This window comes from Schistocerca serialis, chromosome 3 (genome assembly GCF_023864345.2).
Source record: "Schistocerca serialis cubense isolate TAMUIC-IGC-003099 chromosome 3, iqSchSeri2.2, whole genome shotgun sequence".
In the NCBI taxonomy this organism is placed as follows: Eukaryota; Metazoa; Arthropoda; class Insecta; order Orthoptera; family Acrididae; genus Schistocerca; species Schistocerca serialis.
In genome coordinates this window covers 547,827,715-547,851,330 of record NC_064640.1, presented here as the reverse complement: position 1 = coordinate 547,851,330, position 23,616 = coordinate 547,827,715, and the positions used below count along the sequence as shown (strand labels likewise).

Sequence of the window (23,616 nt, the reverse complement as noted above, 5' to 3'; positions counted from 1 at the left end):
CTCAATATTCGTATGCTTGAAGTATAGTGAAGTATAGTCCTAGTAGTACTGTGAAGAATAGTCCTTGTAATGCTTGAGTATGATTAGATTCTATTAAACTATGATGTGTTCATGTTACTGTCACTCCTGATGCTAAAAGAATAGCTGTATTAAGTAATGGAATTTGTATAGGATTAAAAGGTTGAATTCCTATTGGGGGTCATAATATCCCTAGTTCTATAGTGGGTGCTAGTCTTCTTGTAAAAAATGCTCAGAAAAATGAAACAAAGAATAGTACTTCTGATGCAATAAATAAAATTATTCCTCATCGTAATCCAATTGATACAAATCCCGTATGTAGTCCGTGGTATGTTCCTTCTCGTACTACATCTCATCATCATTGGATTATAGTTATTAGGGTAATTCCAAATCCGATTATAAATAAGTTAATGTTAAATAGGTGAAATCATTTTGCTAATCCTGATACTAGAACTATTGCTCCGATTGCTCCTGTTAATGGTCAACGTCTGTAATCTACTAAGTGGAATTGGTGGTTTGAGTGAGTTGTTAACATAAGTTTAGTATACTTCTCTAGAATATAAAGTTCTTAAAATTGAGAAAACATAGGCTTGAATTATTGCTACTGCTGATTCTAGAATTAACAGAAGTATTTGTCCAATAATTAATAGTGAAATTAAGTTTATTGCTATAGATGGTCCTATATTTCCTAGTAATGTTAATAGTAAGTGTCCTGCAATTATATTTGCTGCTAGTCGTACTGCTAGTGTACCTGGTCGAATGACATTTCTAATTGTTTCAATTAATACTATAAATGATATTAATGCAGGTGGTGTTCCTTGGGGGACAAGGTGTGTAAATATGTGATTGGTATGATTAATTCATCCAAATAACATAAATCTTAATCATATAGGTAGAGCGATTGCAAATGTTAATGCTAAATGTCTTGTTCTAGTAAAGATGTAGGGGAATAATACTATGAAATTATAAAATAGTATTATAATAAAGATTGAAATGAAGATGAGTGTTGTTCCATTAAATGATTTTGGTCCTAGTAGTGTTTTAAATTCATTGTGTAAGGTTAAGTTTAGTTTATTTCAAATAATATTAATTCGTGATGGTGTAAGTCAAAATATTGATGGGATTAATAATAATCCTAAGAATGTTCTAGTTCAATTTAATGATAAATTGAAGATATTAGTTGATGGATCAAATGTTGAAAATAAGTTTGTTATCATTTTCAATTCAAGTTCATTATATCAATTGTTCTTTTTTCTGCTCTTTTCATAAGATTTGGTTTAAATGAGAAAAAGTTTATTTGATTAAATAAAATTAATATAGTCGAAAATATAATAAATAGGGAGAATCATATGAGAGGGGATATTTGAGGGATTTGGATTAAATTTCCCCATCAGAAGTAGTCGTTAATTTACTATTTTTTGGTTTAAGAGACCATTACTTACTTTCAGTCATCTGATGTATTTCAAGGTGTACTAATTATTTAGTTATTTTAGATTGACACTCTAATGTTATATATTTTAACTAACTTCTTAGATGATCTTAGATAATCACTTGATAAATAAGTTTACTGAAGTTCTATCAATTACAATTGGTATGAATCTGTGGTTTGCTCCACAAATTTCTGAGCATTGTCCAAAGAACAGTCCAGGTCGGTTTATTGTAAATGTTCCTTGGTTTAGTCGGCCCAGCGTTGCGTCAATTTTAACCCCTAATGCAGGTACTGCTCATGAGTGTAGAAAATCTGATGCTCTTGTTAATACTCGTACTTCCGTATTTATTGGTAGAACTGTTCGGTTATCTACATCTAGAAGTCGAAATCCGTAGTTTTCTATGTCTTGTTCTGTTGTTATATAAGTGTCGAATTCCACATCTATAAAGTCAGAATATTCATATCTTCAGTATCATTGTCGTCCAATTGTTTTAATTGTGATTATTGCGTCTACTGAATCATCAAGTAAATATAGTAGTCGTAACGATGGGAGTGCAATAAAAATTAGTGTAATTGCTGGTAGTGCTGTTCAGATTGTTTCAATTAAATGTCCGTGAAGTATGTTTCGTTTTGTATAGGCAATGAATAATATGTAACTTAGGGCATAACCTACAATTACTGTAATTAATAATAATACGACCATAGTATGATCATGGAAGAATGATAGTTGCTCCACTAATGGTGAAGTTCCATCTTGAAGGGATAAATTTGATCATGTTGCCATTAATGAATTTATCTAATAAAAGGTCAAACCTTTATTTGTAGAGCTTAAATCTACTGCACTAATCTGCCATATTAGAATCTAGAAATTAATGGTAGTTCTGAGTAACTGTGTTCTGAAGGTGGATTATTTTGTAGTCATTCTGTTGATCTTCTTATATTAGCTCTAAATATGTTTGCCCAATTTGTAACCATTCTTTCTCGTATAATTACAATGAATATAATGATTCCTACAATAGAAATTGTAGACCCAATTCTTGATACTACATTTCATGATGTATATGCATCTGGATAGTCTGAATATCGTTGTGGTATTCGTGCTAGTCCTAGGAAGTGTTGAGGGAAGAATGTTAAGTTTACTCCAATAAATATAATTGTAAATGGGATTTTTAATCATGTATTAATTATAGTTAATCCTGTAAATAATGGGTATCATTGAATAACACCTCCTATGATTGCGAATACTGCTCCTATGGATAACACATAATGGAAGTGAGCTACTACATAATATGTATCATGTAATAAGATGTCAAGTGATGAATTTGCTAATACTAATCCTGTTAATCCACCAATTGTGAATAGAAAAATAAATCCTAAAGCTCATAATAGCGGTGGATTGAATTTGAATTTAGTTCCATATAGTGTAGCTAATCATCTGAATACCTTAATTCCTGTAGGTACAGCAATAATTATTGTTGCTGATGTACAGTATGCTCGTTTGTCAACATCTATTCCTACTGTGAATATGTGATGTGCTCATACAATAAATCCTATTAGTCCAATTGATAATATAGCATAAATTATACCTAATGTTCCAAATGATTCAATTTTTCCTCTTTCTTGACATACAATGTGAGAAATAATTCCAGGGTCAAAGAATGATGTATTTAAATTTCGATCTGTTAATAGTATGGTAATAGCGCCTGCTAATACTGGAAGCGATAAAAGGAGGAGAAGGGCTGTAATAGCTACAGATCAGACAAATAAAGGTGTTTGATCTAGAGTTATACTTTCTGATCGTATATTAATTGCTGTTGTAATGAAGTTTACTGTACCAAGAATAGATGATACACCTGCTAAGTGAAGTGAAAAAATAGCTAGGTCTACAGATGCCCCCCCATGTGCAATAGCTCCTGCAAGGGGAGGGTAAACTGTTCATCCTGTACCAGCACCATTCTCTACTATAGAAGATGTAAGAAGAAGGGTTAGTGAAGGCAGTAGTAATCAAAAACTTATATTATTTATTCGTGGGAACGCTATATCTGGTGCACCAATTATTAATGGTACGAGTCAATTACCAAATCCACCAATTATAATAGGTATTACTATAAAAAAAATATTACAAATGCGTGGGCTGTAATAATGACATTATAAATTTGGTCATCTCCAATTAGGGATCCTGGTTGACCAAGTTCAGCACGAATAAGTATTCTTATTGATGTTCCTACTATTCCTGCTCATGCTCCAAATAAGAAGTATGAAGTACCAATATCCTTATGGTTTGTTGAGAATAATCATTTTTGCTGTAAGATGGCTGAATTTAAGGTGGTAGACTGTAAATCTACTTATGAGATGTTTCTCTCTTACCATGCTTTAGGCCTTATATTCAATTATGATTCTAGACTGCAATTCTAGAGGTGTAAAATTTTACTAAGGCCTAAAAGATAATTCTTTTAATTATAACTTTGAAGGTTATTAGTTTGGTTAACTTAAGTCCTTAGTATAATGAGATTAAGGTTGATGTTGAGATTAATCATATTGTTGAAATTATTACTGTTATAGGAAGAATAATTCTTGATTTTTGAGACTTTATTTTTATAGATCATGAATTCTCTGTGTATGACATAATTAGGGCTGAGAATCCAATACGTATATAATAACAAAGTGTAATTGTAGTTAATACCACCATAATTGTCATAATAGTTGTTATGTTATTTTGTATCAATGATTGTATTACAATTCATTTTGGTAGAAATCCAAGGAATGGTGGTAAACCACCTAGGGATAAAAGAGATAAAAATATTATGAATTTAACTTCAGTTTTTATATTTCTGGCTGAATAAATTTGGTTTATAAAAAATAGATTTATTTGCTTAATTAATAAGACCATAATTAATCATAATAGTGAGTAAATAATAAAGTGTAGTTCTCAAATGTTTTCTATAACTGTTAAGGATCTGATTATTCACCCTAAATGTCTAATTGAGGAATATGCTAGAAGTTGTCGTAGAGATGTTTGATTTAAACCAGCTATTGCCCCAATAATAATTCTTAGAATGATAATTGTTCAAATGAAAGTTCTTAGTTGAATACAATAAGATAATACCATTATTGGGGCAATCTTTTGCCATGTTATTAGCGTTAAACAGTTATTTCATCTTGAAGCTCCTATTACTTCTGGAAATCAGAAATGAAAGGGTGCAGCCCCGATCTTTAATAATAATCTAGATCTAATTATTATTGATGGAATAAATTCTGTTTCTCATCCTATTGGATACTTTATTTGAATCAGCTAAATTGAAAATAATAGTATTGTCGATGCTATTGCTTGGACAATAAAATATTTAATTGATGATTCATTTATTATAATATTTTTATTTATTGTTAGGAGCGGAATAAATGAAAGTAAGTTGATCTCAAGTCCTATTCAAACCCCAAATCAGGAGTTTGATGAAATGGACAGGATCGTTCCTATCATTAATGTTGATAGGAAGAGAAGTTTTGTTGAGTTGTTGGTCATTAAAAAGGAGAGGATTGATACCTCTATAAATGGGGTATGAACCCATTAGCTTGTTTAGCTTACCTTTTTACGTTAAGGTGTATGATGCACATTAGTTTTTGATACTAGAGGAGGTAGTTTAATACTTTCTTATGTAATTTTTAATGAAGGTAATTTTATTTACTTGATTGACCCTATCAAGGTAACCCTTTAGTCAGGCACTTCATTTATATTTAATATATAAATTTTAAAAAAAATTTTTAAAGTTTGTTAATGTGTTATTTTTGTTATTTCTAATTAATTTATCTCGGTTGGGATAATTTGAATATATATTAAATATAATAAATAATTTATATTAATATATTACATTTAATTAAATTTAAAAACCTATAATGTTATTTTATAATTATTAAATGAATATTTTAATACATTTATTTACCTAGGATTATAGCTTCTTATGTTTTTAACTTAAAATAGGTTATTATATTATAAATTATATAATAATATGTATATTAATATTAAATATTATAATAATTGGATATAATAAATAAAATCCATATAATTAAAAATAAAATTTTATATAATATATAATTAATTATATTAATATAATTAATTATATTAATTATAATAATATAATTTAATATATTTTCTATAATTAGATTATTTAACTAATTAATATTTAAGTCAACTTAATATAAAGTTAATTTTGTATGAATACCATTTTATATTAATTTACATAATTATATAAAATATATTTATTATATTATTTAATCTTTCTTTATTATTAGTGAAAATAAAATTTATTTTAAATTTTAATTATATTTACCAGGGTTCTATTAGTTAAGGTCTTTAAACCCAAAGAATTCAATCTTTCTTTATTATTAGTGAAAAGAAAGATTAAATCTTTCTTTATTATTAGTGAAAAGAAAGATAAAATAAGAAAGAATATAATACATTTATTGGTATACATGTTCCATATTAATCTTTATTTATATATAATAGAGAAGTTGTTGAGGGTGCGTTTTTTTTGTCATTTTTTTTGTTTTTTTTCTTTTTTTTTCTTTAAATATTTGCATCTTTAATTTTTTCTTATTTTTTATTAATTTTTAAATTTCATATTTTGTTTCCAAAAGCTTTATTCTTGCTTATTTATTCACTTTTTCTTTGTATTATATGTAAGTTTTGTTAAACTAAATGTTCTATTTTGCAGTAATTTTATTTAATTATCAAGTGATTTTGGATTTAGCAATTGATTTAGTATTGGCATAATTCGTGCCAGCAGCTGCGGTTATACGATTGATACAAGTGAATATTATTGGTTAAAACAGTTGTTTATATTTTTAGGGGTAATATATAAATTTGTAAGGTGAAATGTTAAAATTTATATATAGCTCTTTGAATGAATCTGTGAAATTTGAATAATAAACTAGGATTAGATACCCTATTATTTTAAATGTTAATTATATTTACCAGGGTTCTATTAGTTAAGGTCTTTAAACCCAAAGAATTTGGTGGTATCTCATGCCATTCAGAGAACCTACCCCGTGATTGATAATACACGATTTACTCTACTTAATTTATTAGTTTGTATATCTCCATTATCAGAGAATCTTTTTAGAGTTATAATTCTCAAGATTTATAATTATAAAATATTTCAGGTCAAGGTGCAGCTTATAGTTAAGAGGAGGAGGGTTACAATAGATTTTTGTTTATAACGGATTTGATGGAGAAATACTATTAATGAAGGTGGATTTGATAGTAATCTAATTTATTTAATTTAACTGATATTGGCTCTGAGGTGTGCTCACATCGCCCGTCGCTCTCATTATTGATTATTCTAGTTTATTATTTTAATTTAGCTTCAATTTAGATGAGATAAGTCGTAATATAGTAGATGTACTGGAAAGTGTATCTAGGAAGAGTTTCAAGATATAACTTATTAGTAAAGTGTTTCATTTACACTGAAAATTTTTCTGTGCTAATCAGGATATCTTGATTATTTATTTTATTATGTTTATTTTTTGTTTATTTAATTATTTAATAAAAATAATTTTATCGAATTTTGTCTTAGTGTATTTTGTAGAATAGATTTTTTAGATTATAGTTTATTGGTAATATAATTGTTTTATGAAATATTATTTTAAATATTGAAAGGTAGATTTTATTTATTGTACCTTTTGTATTTTAGTATTTACTTTACTTGTCTCGATTTGGGTTGATTTATAAATAATTTATAGTTAATGTATCAAACTTATTATTAAATTATTTATAGAAATGAGATGTTAACCGTTTAACAAGATATCTAGTTTCTTAAGAAAAAATTTAATTTTTTGAAGTTAATTGTTTTTATTTAATTTTTTAGGTATAAATATTAACTTATTTATTCTTTAAGGGATAAGCTTTGAAGTTAATAACCTATAATTTGTTTTATAAAATATAATAGTAAGCTTTAAACCAGCTATCTCTGAGATTATGTTTTAGTTCATTATTTTTATTTTTCATTTTATACTTATTTTAGGTTTTTTATTAAGATTATAAATTTAATTTTAAAATTTTTGTAATAATGATAGAATTAGTATATTTATTTGTATATAATTTTTACCTTGTGAATTTATTATAAGGAACCAAGCAAAATTGATTTCCGCCTGTTTATCAAAAACATGTCCTCTTGAAAATACTTTGAGGTCTGGCCTGCTCACTGAGCAGATTTTTAAAGAGCCGCGGTATTTTGACCGTGCAAAGGTAGCATAATCATTAGTCTCTTAATTAGTGGCTGGAATGAATAGCTTGATGAGAAATCAACTGTCTCTTAATAAATTTTTGAATTTAACTTTTGAGTCAAAGGGCTTTAATTTTTCTTTAGGACGAGAAGACCCTATAGAGCTTAACATTTTATTTTTATATAGTTTTTTGTTTGTCTTTCTATATTTAATTATGATGTTTTGTTGGGGTGACATGAAGAAAAAATAAACTCTTCATTATTATATCATTTATTTATGTTTGTTGTTTTGATCCATAATTTATGATCATAAGATTAAGTTACCTTAGGGATAACAGCGTAATTGTTTTTGAGAGCTCATATCGACAAAGCAGATTGCGACCTCGATGTTGGATTAAGAAAAATTTTAGGTGCAGTAGTCCAGTAATTACGTCTGTTCAACCTTTAAATTCTTACATAATCTGAGTTCAGACTGGCGTGAGCCAGGTCGGTTATTAATTCATATTAGTACGAAAGACCCATATGCTTGAAATATTTTTTATTTTATTGATTAATACTAATTAAATTACTATTTTGACAGATTAATGTGTTGAATTTAGAATTCATTTATGTAGATTTTTTCTACAAATAGTATTGATACTTTATGATTTATTTATGTTTATTTTGAATTTTCTTTTATTAGTTATTTGTGTTTTAATTAGTGTTGCTTTTTTAACTTTATTAGAGCATAAGGTTTTAGGTTACATTCAAATTCGAAAGGGTCCAAATAAGGTAGGTTTTGTTGGAATTCCTCAACCCTTTAGTGATGCTATCAAGTTAATTTGTAAGGAGCAGCCAATTCCTATTATATCCAATTATTTACTTTATTACTTTTCCCCTGTTTTTAATTTAATAATTTCCTTGGCTGTTTGAGTGATTTTCCCTTACTTAATTTATATGTGTTCTTTTTCTTATAGATTTTTGTTTTTTTTATGTTGTACTAGATTAAGTGTTTATACTGTTATTATTGCTGGTTGGTCTTCTAATTCAAATTATTCTTTACTAGGTTCTCTTCGTTCTGTTGCTCAAACAATTTCATAAGATGTTACTTTGGCTTTAATTTTATTATCTTTAATTATTTTAATTGGTAGTTTTAACATGTTTCATTTTATAAATTATCAGCTTTATTGTTGATTTATTATTATTTCTTTTCCGTTAGCTTTAGCTTGTTTTGCTTCTTGTTTAGCTGAGACTAACCGTACTCCTTTTGACTTTGCCGAAGGTGAATCTGAGTTAGTTTCAGGTTTTAATATTGAATATGGTGCAGGTGGTTTTACTTTAATTTTTTTTAGCTGAGTATACTAGAAATGTTTTTATAAGAATATTATTAGCTTTAATATTTTTAGGTGGTGACTTTTATTCTTTAAATTTTTTATTAAGCTTGCTGTTATGTCCTTAGGTTTTATTTGAGTTCGTGGGATATTACCACGTTTTCGTTATGATAAGTTAATGTACTTAGCTTGAAAAAGTTTTTTGCCATTATCTTTAAATTTTTTTATTTTCTTTGTTTGTTTAAAGATTTTATTTATTTCATTTATGTAGTGAAATTTTTTAAGAAAAGTTAATAGAAGAGTTAAACTTCTAGTTTTGTTTTCAAAACATATGCTTTTCCTAAGCTAATTAACTTATTATTCCTTAATTAGTTTATCTCATGCATTTGCAACATGTACATTAATTAAGAAGTATGTAAAGTAGATAATTGTTAAGATTTGTCCTGTTATAATGTAAGGTTCTTCAACAGGTCGTTTTCCAATTCATGTTAATAAGCATACAACAACTACTATAATTCAGAATAAAATCTGATTGATAGTTTTGTGGCGGTGTTCGTAGCAACAAGCAATTTGCTGTAGAAACGACTTACGAAGTCACCGCCACACTTTTAATAGCGGGCCGACCGGTCTGCTGGAACAGTGAACAGAAAGATGAAAGCCCAAACACTCAGATTAAATAAATGTCGGTACTTATCTTTATTAACGAAACTACAGAAACAAGGTCATGAACTCCATTTCTACCGAAATCTGTCTAGTTCGAGTCGGAGCAGCTAGGTCAGTGTCGGCTGACGACAAACAACAACTCTGCTGCGATGAACACAAAGCTGACTAGCAAGTACACAATTCGGTGGCGAGTACACCACTGAGCGGCGAATACAGGACTGTCCTAGCGCTCGCGACTCCAGCGCTTAAGAAGCCAGAAGCCAGCGGTGGCGCGCGCAGACTTGCGGGGATTTCCTGTCTCGCTGGCGCTGCTTATGCGGACGGCGTCCGGACTTTGATGCTGCCAACCTTTTGGCAGCGGGCTCGGTTGGCATTACTGGCTCGGATATAACACTCCTCCCCCCCAAATCGCCGCACCGTCGTTGAATAATGACGTGGCGAGCGTCGACGGCGGGGAAGGGGTCTGGCCGCAGGCATAGCAGAAGAGACCGGGGCGGAGACTGTTGTCGGTGGCAGTCCCCGGTCCGCACCCCAGCATTGGCTGTGCGGAGCCTCGGGAACACCGACTGATAACCGAGGTCAGGCTGCACGCCTGTGACCAAGGGCGCAGCTTCTGGTACTGGACGCGACGGGGCGTCGGGACCCACGAAGAGAGGCAGCGTCTCCTGACGCTGCGTCGACGGCTGCTGAGTGGGCGCCGGACTAGGCGCTGCGGTGTCAGACTCCTTGGGGGTGCCCAAGGAAAGCAGCTGCAGGACAGGCTGCACAGCCACTGCTTGGGAAGGCGGCCCGGCTGAGGGGTCGACGTCCATCAGCTCCGAAGGCGGTGGCGACTGAAGAGGGACCGCAGGCGCTGGAGCGACCACCTGGGGCGCTCCCGGATGAAGCTGCGTGGGAGGCATCAACGGGACGGGCTGTCGGCGTGGTAGCGGCGACGGCTGCTGCTGCTGCCCTGGGGGCGGCAGCGAAGTCAGAAGGCGCGGCTGGAACCCGCCACGGACCAAATCTGTGGACAAAGAACGAGCGGCAGAAACCGGGCGGCCAGCGCGACGCAACTGGTTCTGATGCCTCCTGTGCACCCCAGTAGCACCTTGAACAGTATAAAAACCGCGACCCTGGACACGTATCACGGTACCACGTTCCCAACGACGGCGACCGTGATAAACTCTGAAAAAAACGGCGTCGTTGCGCTGAAAACGCGTGCGATGCTCAGAAGCGGCGGGTCGATCCGGGGGGTGCAACAACCGTAGTAGGGTGCGATGACGACGGCCGTGGAGAAGCTCTGCAGGTGAAGGGCCGTCACGTGGCGTGGTCCGGTACGACGACAGGAACGTGATGAGGGCCTGCTGACGAGAGTGCGTAGCACGGAGGCGGTCCATATAATCCTTGAATGTACGTACAAAACGTTCCGCTGTACCATTCGATTGAGGGTGGAACGGCGGAGTAAGAACATGGCGAATGCCATTGGCAGAACCAAAACTTTCAAATTCAGCAGAGGTAAATTGTGAACCATTGTCAGACACTAAAACTTCTGGAAGACCCTCAAGACAAAAATTTGAAGCTAACGCCAGTATAGTTTGTGCAGACGTTGTAGACTGCATGGGCACAACAAACAGAAAATTACTAAATGCATCTATCACGATGAGCCAACGAGAAATCCAATATGGACCAGCGAAATCAATATGTACTCACTGCCAGGGACCGGCAGGGCGTGCCCACTCAAAATAGCGTTGAGGCGGAGCAGCTTGGTGTTTGGCACACGTCGAACAATCTGTAGACATCTGCGTAATCTGCTTATCAGTGCCGATCCATGTACAATGACGGCGGGCAAGCTGCTTGGTGCGGACCACTCCCCAATGACCTTGATGCAACAAGTCGAGGACCTTGGATTGGAGCACTTGGGGAACCACTACACGAAGCTGGTCATTCTCGGTGCGTAACAGCAAAACTCCATGCGAAACAGACAACAGATGACGTTGCAGATAATAGCGATGAACCACAGCATCCGATATGTCCTTTGCCTTGGACGGCCAACCACGTTGAACAAAACGTACTAGTAAACTCAGATGAGGATCCGTAGCTGTCTCACATGCCACCTGACGATAATCAACTGGAAAATCCCGGAGGGATTGATGCTCATCGGCGTCAATCTGATGGCAAGAGTCTTCAGAGGAATCGAAGACATCATCCGCAGCAATCGGCAATCTAGAAAGCGCGTCAGCGTTTGCATGCTGAGCTGTAGGGCGATACAGTATCTCATACTGGTATTGTGATAACAAAAGAGCCCAACGTTGTAGTCTCTGAGCTGTCTGCTGAGGAACTGGTTTAGACGGATGAAACAGTGACGTCAGGGGCTTGTGATCTGTTACTAAATAGAATGGTCTACCATAGAGGTAGTGATGGAATTTTGTGACACCGAACACAATAGCCAACGCTTCCTTGTCCAATTGGCTATAATTACACTGAGCTTTGTTTAGCAATTTAGATGCGAACGCAATAGGACGTTCGGTGTTACCGACTCGGTTGGACAACACAGCACCGAGGCCGAAAGAAGAGGCATCACAAGCTAACACCAGAGGCTTGTTAGGGTCGTAATGGACCAGACAACGATCATTCAATAAAGCCTCTTTAAGCTGCTGAAAGGCTGATTGGCAATCAGCTGACCACACAAACGGAACATTCCTACAGCGGAGACGATGCAACGGTGCAGCAATCTGTGATGCATTAGGTATAATTCTAATATAATACGTCAATTTGCCAAGAACTGCTTGCAATTCATGCAGATTGCGAGGGGCGGGCAAATCACGAATAGCTGCTAAATGTGACTGGGAGGGATGAATGCCTTGAGCATTAATAACATGTCCCAGATACTCCATCTCCGTAAGGAAAAATGAACATTTATCGATGTTGCAACGTAGGCCTGCCTGAGACAACACTTTAAACAAACACACCAAATTACGGAAATGTTCAGCAGGCGTCCGACTGGACACAACAATATCGTCTAAATAGTTGCAACACGATGGCACATTAGCCAGAAGTTGTGACAAAAAACGCTGAAAAACAGCTGGAGTTGACGCACAACCAAAAGGCAAACGCAGCAAACGGAACAACCCCAACGACGTGTTTATGACAAAATACTGTTGTGATTGCTCGTCGAGGGGCAATTGCAAATAGGCTTCACGGAGATCAATTTTGGAAAAGAAACGAGCTTCTCTTAACTAATCCATCAGCTCGTCCGGTCTAGGCAAAGGAAAAGAATCAATGACAGTCTGAGGATTAACTGTCGACTTAAAATCAGCACACAAACGTAACTTGCCAGACGGTTTCTTTATAATAACTAAGGGAGAAGCCCACTGGCTCGCTGAAACGGGTTGAATAACACCATTGTTTTGCCAACGACGAAGTTCATCTTCTACAGGTGCCCGGAGGGCGTGAGGCACTGGACGAGCACGACAAAATCGAGGCTGAGCATTATCTTTTAACGTAGTATGAGCGGCAAAGTTCGCAGCACAACCTAGTTCGTCTTTAAATATGTCACTGTATCGTTTACACAAATCGGGTATGCTGTCTTGAGGAACAACAACAAAATTAATTTGCAACACATTATCTTGGATAGACAGGCCAAACAAGTCAAAACAGTCTAATCCGAAAATATTTACACAGTCTTTAGCGCGGAGCACTGTGAATGAAACTGTTTTTGTATTGCCACGGAATGTGGCTGGCACGCTACATACACCTAACACAGGAATGTGTTCGCCACTATAAGTAGCCAAAGAATGTTTTGCCGCTGGAAGTTTAGGGCGGCCGATAGCCGCATACGTAGCACCATTTATGAGAGTCACAGACGCACCAGTGTCTAATTGAAAATTGAAGGTCTTATCCTGGATGCGTAGCTTCACAAATAGTTTATTACACTGTCTCTGGATCGGTGCAGTGGAGGCGGAAGACACAAAATCAGCGCGTTTAGCGCGTGTTCGCTGCTTACGACAACTCGTGGGTTGGGCGGGTGGAACAACAACTCCCGCGTCACTTGCAGTCTGTACATTACGTTTTACAGCGTTTGAATTACGCTTGGGTCGCATAGCAGAGGGCTGGGTGGGTGGCTTATTGCGAACAAGTTTATTACCCACACGAACCGTGGAAGAGTCTTTAAACGCGACCTTCTGGGCGGGCTGGCTTTGAAGAACATGAATATCCATGGGCTGGGCAGCACTAGAATTGTTCTTGCGTTTACGCAAACAAACAGTCTGGATGTGTCCTTTCCTTTGACAAAAGTGACAAACCGCGTTTCTTAACGGGCAACGTTCACGAGGATGAGCAAGAACACACTTAGGGCAAGACTTAACTCTATCATTTTGCACACGCGGCTGACGAATGTGTTTAACTTGACGCGGCCGGCTAGTGTTTACAGTCCGACTCTGCCGGTGGGGCCGCGGGCGTGACATAACTTGCTTAGCACAGGCAATTTGAGAAATACATGGCTGATCTAACTCACACTCAGCATAGTCAAAAGTATCTTGGGCTTCAATGATGTTCATCACAGTCTCTAATGACGGGTCAGGCAACTTTAAGATAGCAGCACGAATACGAGAATCTGCAATGTTTTGAGTAATAGCGTCTCGTAACATGACATCACTGTAGGAAGCTCCACACACACAATTAAATCGGCACTGACGGGTGAGGCCCCGTAAATCTGTTAACCACTGTTTATTAGATTGATGTGGCAGTTTCTTTAATCTGAAGAATTTGAATCTGGCTGCTGCCACATGAACTCGCGACTCGAAATACTCAGCAAGCTTGTTAACAACAACGTCATAGTCTAAAGCTTCTGGCTGGGATTCCGGGAACAACTTACAAAGTAGTCGATAGACTTCCACGCCTGCAGTGGAAATTAAATAAAGCTGCCGCTCAGTACCTGTGATTTTGTAGACTGTCATGTGCGCCTGCAACTGCGCGAAATATTCTCGCCATTCTTCACATGATGCATCAAAAACACGGAAAGGTGGTGCTGCCTGTGCTTGTTCCTTTTGTGTTGGTGGATTAGTCGCTTGTTTGGCGATTGCTTCCACCAGACTTTGTATTTGCTGACTCTGTAACAAGAGCAACTGTTGTAAGTCGGCAGACATCGTGAACACAAATTAAACCAGCCCCCAAAAGTTCATCGCTATAATGAGGATAACCAGAAACAAGTTGAACCAGCTGTAATGACACATTCCTATGCAGAGACATACAACATCTTAAAAGCTGCGCCAAAGATAAATTGAGAGGCATGTATATTATAATCTTTGTAAAGTTCACATTGGATTCTCTTTTGTTTGATACTCCAAGGAGCTAAGGGACACTTTCGATTGTTGCCTTGTGGAGGATGGACGTGATTTTTGGACTGTGTGGAAAGGCAGCCATATGGTTGGTAATTATGGTTTGTGCGACGAGCACAGCAAGTCTTATTGTGTTGTGAATAAAAAATAGTGAAAAGTATCGAAGTGTTACGAAAATTATTTAAAGCAACGTAGCGTTGTATTCCTTGGTTTCCACCGTCTTCGTGAAGTGAACTGATGCCGACTCATGATGGTACACACGGTCAACAAAGAGAAGAATATCGATGGCGACTAATGAATTAATATTGTGGCAGAAGGACTAATTCTGCGTCTAAGGTGAGAACTCTGATTAAATCAACAATGACGTGGAATTTAAAATGTAAAATGTTTTTTATTTATTTCGCCACACTGGCGACCGCTGACAGGGACAGTGCTGGTGGAACAAAGAGTAAGTACTTCATTGTTGTGCTACTAATGTACTTGTACTAATTACTGTTTCTCTGTTACATGACGCACATGGAAAATGACGAATAAAGTGAAACAGTATTAACTGTATAAACGGATGGCACAATAACCAGAAGGAACAAGGACAAGGACAAGGATTTACAAAACTAACGTAATCGTGAGTGACGCAGCTCTGTCGGAATTAAGGTAGGAAAGCGCAAACGCATGCAGTGGCTGCACCTTGGCTTAGTTCCACTTAAAGCAGAACCATTTCCTGTCCATATTAAAATCCTGGTAGTGTTTGTGGCAACACACAATTACACTTTGATAATTACTTTTTTATGTTCAACAATCGCAGAATTGGAAGACGTAGTGTGCCATCTTGTAAATTTCTGACGCACAACAAATAACAATCGCGAGATATTTTTATTAATTCAACTGCGAGAGAATTTAAAGATTTAGATTAACAGTAAAGTACAGATAAAAATAATATCTTCACAATGGAATCGGAGAACTTTAATTTAACAAATGTTCATGGACACGTCACCGATTCTGACAATAGTGACGTAAATGATGATGCAATTAGTTTTTCAGCACAACATAATGTAGAAGTAAATACGATTCAATTGCACTCCACAGGGATTAACAATAATGAACCACTTGCAAATGAAAACTTGTGCACAGTCGATGAAGCATCGATTACCAGATCAGATGAAAATATTTCGCGTGAAATCAGTGAACCTAGCCCGGTTTCGATTCAATCAGACCATGGCAGAGAAACAATGGCTACAAATAATGGCATAAATACAAACACACAAGCTTCGTCAGTTACGCTTGAGGCATTATATAGTCTGATGTCAAACGTGAGCGAGCAATTATCTGATTTAAAGATCAGTCACAACACAACGAACACAAAACTGGCGAACATGCACAGACATTTCGATCAACGCTTAAATAAACTCACCAATGAAATCGATCAAAAGATCGAAGACAAAGTCATCAAAACCGTCAATAGTGTATACAATGTATTGGCAAATGATTTAGAAAAGAAATTGTCAGATCTTACAAACAAACAGGAACAGGAACTGTCAGAAATAGTAGAAACACACAATCAAACACAAACTGTACAAAAAGAAATAGATGAAAACGTACAGGCTATTCAATTAAATTTAACAAGAGTACAGTCCGCATGTGAAGAAATACCTGACCAAGTTAATAAAGTTAACGAAGAAGTCGGTTTTCTGAAACAGGAGACTCGACGTATCAACGCCGACATTATCGAAATAAATGAAACTTTAGAAAACGGTAATGTAAATGAATCAATAACTGGCCGGGAAACAAAACTTTTTGAAAAATTAGGTAATGAAATCAAAGTAGCCGAGGACAGAATACGCAAGGAAATTGCTGGTAGACTGAATGTTTCAAATGACTTGCCTACGTCAAGCAACAAGCAGCGCGACACTTATTCGCCCATGCCAGATTACGATGTCAGTAACGCAGAACATCACGCGCCCTGTCCGGCGTATGTGCACGCACCGGCACAGGCAAACAATGGCTATTCGCCAAACGCGGTGCTGCAACAGGCAGTAGGCGTGTCGCCTTGCATCTCGACGATTCTAGTCGATGAGAGCCTGTTTGAACATAGACAGTTTCCAGTTTTCTCCACAGAATCCAGAAAAACCCATCCAGTCGTATTTGTAAGAGCATTTAAAAATGTCTTACCAAGAAACTGGACTGAGGCACAGAAGATTAGATATGTAGTAGGCTTCACACAAGGCGACGCACTTTTGTGGGCCACAGACATGGCTGAACAGTGCGTCACCTACGAACAATTTGAGCGGGCTTTCTTGGAGAAATATTGGTCTGCTGGGGTCCCAGAAAGACTGCGACGTGAGGTATTCAACCCACAACCGTTCAACCTAAAAAACGGCGGGTTGAGAAAGTATTTCGAAAAGTACTTGAATAAGACGCGCTATTGGAACAATCCAATACCGCACGTAGACGTTCTCAAAATTCTGAAAAACCGACTACCCGCGAATTTACGAGAAAAATTGGTAACCATACCGGAAAACGACCTTGACTACTTTCTTTCCGTGCTTGACTCAATTGATCTAATATACGAAGAGCCGAGCACAAGTAATCGGAATGAATATTCCGGAACCAATCAAAACAACGGTAACGGATATCATTTTAATGGCAGTGGACACAACCCACACAGTTGGCATCCGTATGCGACGAGGCCAAATAATGGAACCTGGAATTACGGGAATCGGAGGAATTCGGCGCCACAGAGACGTGAAGACCGAAGGTATAGTACAGATTACGGTCCACGGCGGTATGGAAATGATAGAAATCACGTGAATGATTGGTCAGGCCCGCGTGATGAAAGGCGGCACACAAATGAAAATTACAATAGTTACAGTAATAGGAATGACAGACCAAGGAGGAATAGCGACGGCCGGTCGCAAGAAAATGTTGCACGCAGCGGTCCGGAAACTAATTGGCGACAGAATAACCACTCAGTACACTTTGTAGATGTAACGGACAGTACTGAAGCAACGCCGTTGTCTCCCCTGGTAAACAACAATCGGTCGTAATGAGCCCCCACCGGCCGACCGATTTGACAACAGGGGGCACAAACAAGCACACATTACATCTTAGACAATTATTTTTAAGATATGATCAGGATGCGACCATAGAAGATGATCTATGTGAAGGTAAGTGACCTCATGCAGGCTGTAATAACAGCAAAGATAGGAACTATAATTACCAACGTAATTTTAGATACAGGCGCATCTACGAATATTATTTCTAACAGTTTATTTAAAGAAGTTTCGAAAGTGTTAAAAGTACCAGCGTTGCCAACGGAAAATTGTAAAATCTTGACAGCTATAGGTAACAAGTCAAAAAGTATTAAGTGGCAGACGCAAATACCTGTTACCATTAGCGATGTCACGATAAACTGTACATTCTTAATCGTTGACATGTTAATCGTCAATTGTATTTTAGGCATGGAAGTTTTCCGGCAGTATAAAGTGAACATCGACATAGGCAGTGGACTTTGCTATTTCCGAGTGGGCAGTCGTAGTGTGAAGGTCAATCTTGTAAAGTCAACAATAGAGCGTAATGGCCAATTACAGAAACAAGCTGAAGTAAAATTAGTTTACCCACAAGTGTTATTGATAGATATTCCTTACCCCGAACAATTAGACACGGAAATAATTAACGAACAGGCTGCCCACGAGAAGGTAGGAAAATCCACTTGTCTTTCAGAAACTCGACAAAATGAACTAGCAGATCTTATTTATGAATACCGCGACATTTTTAGAAAACAGCCAACAATAATCAAAACGTATGAATACAAAATGGAAGTCTACCCACATAAAACGTACTGCCATAAATCATATGCGATACCATGGACAAAGAAGGAAGCGGTTCACAAAGAAATAGATAGAATGGTTCTATGGAAGGTGATAGAACCTTCACATTCACCGTACTGCAGTCCCATCCTAGCTGTTAGCAAACCTGACGGATCAGTCAGATTAGTACTTGATGCGCGGGAAATTAATAAGATCATCGTACCAATACGCACTAGGCTGGAGAACTTAGATGAGCAATTGCTTAAATTTCATGGAGTGAAGTATTTAACATCCGTTGACATGAAGGCTTCGTATTGGCAAATAGCCCTACATAGTGATAGCAGAAAATATACTGCGTTCATTCATGCTGGCAGAAGCTATCAATTCCAAGTACTGCCATTTGGACTCAACGTGAGTGCTGGGGTGTTTATAGAGGCTTTAGACAGAGTATTGGGTCCAGAACTGATTAGCAAAGTGACGTTGTATGTAGACGATCTCTTGATAGCCACGGACACCTGGCAAGAGCATGTAGAATTGGTACACAAGGTGTTCCAAAAGTTCCGAGAATATGACGTCACAGCAAATTTTAAGAAGTCCGAATTCGGAAGGGATCAAATAAAATTTTTAGGCCACATTATTTCACCAGGCGGAATTTTACCAGATCCAAAAAAGCTTGATGCCATAGAATATTTCCCCTCACCACAAACACGTAAACAATTGAAAGCGTTTCTGGGGCTCACGTCATTTTTTCGAAAATTCGTGTCCAAACAGTTACTGAATAGTGATTCCCTACTCAAACTTCTAAGAAAAAACCACACATGGTTGTGGACAGTAAAATGTGAGGAAGATTTCGTAAAAATCAAACAGGCACTCATAAACGCACCCATTTTGAAGCATCCTAACATGAACTACAACTTTTGTTTGAGCACGGACGCATCATGTCAGGGATTAGGCTCTTGTCTGTTCCAATTAGTAAATGACAATGGAGAACAGAAAGTAAACATAATTAGTTTTGCCAGTAGAACGTTAACGGAATGTGAAAGAGCCTATTCGGCAACTGAACTTGAAGCGTTAGCTGTAGTGTGTGCTTTCCGCAAGTTCCAATACTATCTCTGGGGAAGACATACATGAGTGTTTTGTGACCATCAAGCACTATCGTTTTTACTCACATGCAAATTGTTGCACAAACGGATTGCACGTTGGTGTTTCTTCCTCCAGGAATTTGATTTCGAGATAGTTTATATCAAGGGTGAACAGAATGTAATTGCCGACGCATTATCGCGCTTGCCACAAGGCTTGAGCGAGTTCAGTGAATTGATCGAACAGACTTCCGATTTTAGAGTTTTTCTGATGCATGATTGCACATGTCAACCATATTACAGAAAGATGTGTAAGGACATGAGCAAACTACAAAAGGAAGACAATAGATGGAGACAAGTTATGCAAAAACTGCAGGCAGATGACAATAGTACATTGAAACAATTTTACACAATGTCAAACGATGTTCTTTTCTACAGGCGCAATCCACAATCCAACACCTGGTGTGTCTGCATCCCGGAAGAATACATAGACAATTTGATAAGACACACACATAGAGTATGGGGACACTATGGGGTATCAAAATGTACAGCGAAAATATCAACGTATTGTTACTTCCCGAATCTCAGACGCAGGATTGAACAAATAATAAAAAAGTGTACAATATGTCAGAAGGTTAAACATCTTAATAGATCTTGTTTGGACGTATTACACCCTATCATTCCAACTAGACCAAGAGAACTAGTTTCCGTGGATGCAGCAGGACCATATCCACGAGCTAGGGGAGGAGTTAGATATGTGATCGCATTTTATGATGTCTTCACAAAGTATTTAAAAATGTATGCTATAAAAGTAGTACTGTCGGGATCAATAATCAAACGCATGATAGAAGACTACATACCACTAGTGGGAAAACCGAAAGTTATATTAACTGATAATGCAACAAACTTCACTAGTAATAAATGGAAAACATTTCTCGAATCTCAAAACATAAAACATATATTGGTATCCAAATTTCACCCAGAATCGAGCCCGATTGAGAGAAATTTTAAAGAATTTAATCGCTTTATAAGAACTTATGTACCAAATAAACAGACAAAATGGGTAGAATACATAGCTCCATTTCAGCATATTGTAAATAATTTAATTCATACTTCAACAGGCTTTACACCTACAGAGTTAATGTTTCAAGGCACAGAACTTGACGAATGGGCTAAACCTTTACCTAAATTAGCCACAAAGGAAATAACACTAGGCGAATAGGTATGTCAAGCATTACTACAGATGGAAGAACAAGCAGAAATAAGGAGAAAGCAGTTCAACAAAAAGATAAGAAAGGTTACAGAAGTTAACATTGGACAGGAAGTACTATTACGTACCCACCCAAAATCCTCTAAAATTAAGGCATTAAACAAAAAGTGGCAGTTGTTGTATGATGGCCCTTTCATTATAATAGACAAACCTCACCCAGGATGTTATCTGTTAGGTAACACATGAACGGACAAGGTGAAAGGGTTATACCCCCACAAGGACATCAAGGAATTTTTTCATTAAAGGTTATATGTTATTTTAGCAAAATTGAAATTGTACAACCTTGGATCACATAGTAAAATTGCTGTCATTAACCTAAGAAACTTGCGAACAACTGGGGGCATATGCCAGCTTAAAAACGCATATTTAACCAAACCTAATGAAACGTTTGTTACTGTGAGTCTTAACACTATAAAATAAACCATACGGTACTTTTGTAGTCTAACTCAGTTATTTAAGAGAGGGGAACAAAGACAAATTAGCGCGAAGATCAGAGTTTGTTCGCTTGAGACGAGCAACAAATCACACGTCGAAGTTGCAATCCAACGCTCAGCTCAGGAGCACGCGATAGCTGCATGTTAAGACGAGGTCATTGGCCGCGCTGTAGGCAGCGAGCCAGGGAGAAATCTTCCCCCCTTCCATGTCCGATCAGCTGAGCGTATACAATGAACAAAGGCGCATGCGCGGTCGAGTCCATGTGTCACGTGACTATTACACGATGGTGGCTATCACGAATAATGTTCACCAACAATGCAGAGTTTTCCCCGCACCTACAGTCCAGTCACGGTACGTAAGCGCGCATGCGCGGAAAGTTTAAAAGTTTTGAGACCACTCTTACTATGAGACACAGAGACGAAAGTCATTCAAAAACAAGAAAGGAAAGGGTACACAAGTCTTGTAAATAGTAACTTAGAAAATTTAATTATAAGCTGGTATTACGTAATAAAAGTGAACATACAAGTACATACTGGTCATGGACGGTATTGTAATATTATATTATACTGAGTAAAATCTTAGCTTGTACGGAAGGAGAAAGAAAATAGAAAAATAAATAAATAAATAAATAATGCAGATATATAACCGGAAGAAAGGCTATGTACACGAGAACAGCACACAATTACATATAGGGAAAAAGGAGCAAAGAGGAAATCAAAGAGATAACGCATACATTTACATTACACAGTAGCTAGCGATTTTCAGAATGAACAACAAGGTAAACGCGGGAAATTTTGTGACTAAGGAGAAGAGTGACACAAGCTTTAAAATAGGGTAATAATAAACAGACCTATGCAGCGTGAGTAATGAACCGAATCGCTCTCAAAACAAATACCTAGGGTTTATAGAGAGAGAGACACACATTAACGTTAGGAAACACCTGAAGCACTCAGCAAACAACTTTGTAGAATATATAAGCTATACACGAGGGTACATGTACGAAAGCTAAAGTGTAAAGGCGGAAAATAGGGAATGTTGCGCATTAATGGACTGTAAGGCAGTTATGTATGTAAGAAGAAATATTTAGTTGTAAGTATTATTAGTATAAGGGACGATGCTCAGCACACCCTGAATTATTTTGGAATATTGAAGGAATGGTGCAGGGTACCGAAAAAGGGCCACACCAGCAAAGTGTATATTATAGTGGTAGATATTTTTTTGTGTATAAACGTATGTATGAATGTGTGAAAGGCGAAAGAAGCTCTGTACATGTACGGAACTTAAACAACGTAGAAGTGTATAAGGAAAATTAAACTGTAAGACAACCTCGTATAAACAGGTATACCTAACTAGAGATGGGGGATGCACTCTTGAACTAATTCATAGAGTTGAATCTTTCAAAGGAGTGAACAATCAGTGATTCAGAAAAAAAGAACGGTAGCTCCAAACGTTTCCCACGGCAGAGAGAGAGAGAGAGAGAGAGAGAGACGGAGCATATCAGCGGCGCCTCTGCTGGTCACAGCACAGTGCACGCCACACAACACAGCCAGCGCCGGCCTCTGCCCTGCTTCTACCTTGGCTGCCTCCATTGTGCAGTGCCCCATTGGATTTAGTGTTTCACATATGCTGTGCCGTCTCTGTGCGTCGTCTGCCGCGAGCAGTGTCTGGCGCAGCTTGACTTCGCATCGCACTCTGTCGGCGATCGTTTCAGTCGCGCGTCCTGCCCTCTGGGCAGTTGATGCGAGCAACAGGACAGAGAGCCACCTAGCGGATAACATAGGAACTACTTGCAACAACCTGCTCGCAAGAGAACAGAAGATTTGTCTCGAAGCGGGTGAGTTCACCGCTCCCCCCACCCTCGGAACTCGCCCGCTCAACGCTCACCCCACCGTCTCGACTCTAGCCAGAGCGTTGAGCAAAGCGACTCAGGTGTCACTCTGGTCTCTGCGGTCTCGGCTCACGCAGTAATACAGCTCGCGGCTCGACCTGCTCGACTCAGCGGCTCTGCATCGGAGTTCGTCTCTACTGGATATTGTTCTTCGTAGTAATACCGCTACGTATATTACATTATTA

The 23,616-nt window shown here is 37.3% G+C and overlaps 2 long non-coding RNA genes across 2 annotated transcripts in view; one reads left to right on the top strand and one right to left on the bottom strand.

The window, feature by feature from the left end:
* The window catches only part of LOC126470442 (uncharacterized), a 95,510-nt gene that overhangs the window by 40,190 nt on the left and 31,704 nt on the right, over nucleotides 1–23,616 (top strand). The window lies entirely within an intron of this gene.
* The window catches only part of LOC126470440 (uncharacterized), a 93,394-nt gene continuing 77,665 nt past the window's right edge, over nucleotides 7,888–23,616 (bottom strand). The window contains exon 2 of the long non-coding RNA XR_007586201.1: nucleotides 7,888–8,047. This is a non-coding gene — a long non-coding RNA (uncharacterized LOC126470440). The remainder of the gene's footprint in view (nucleotides 8,048–23,616) is intronic.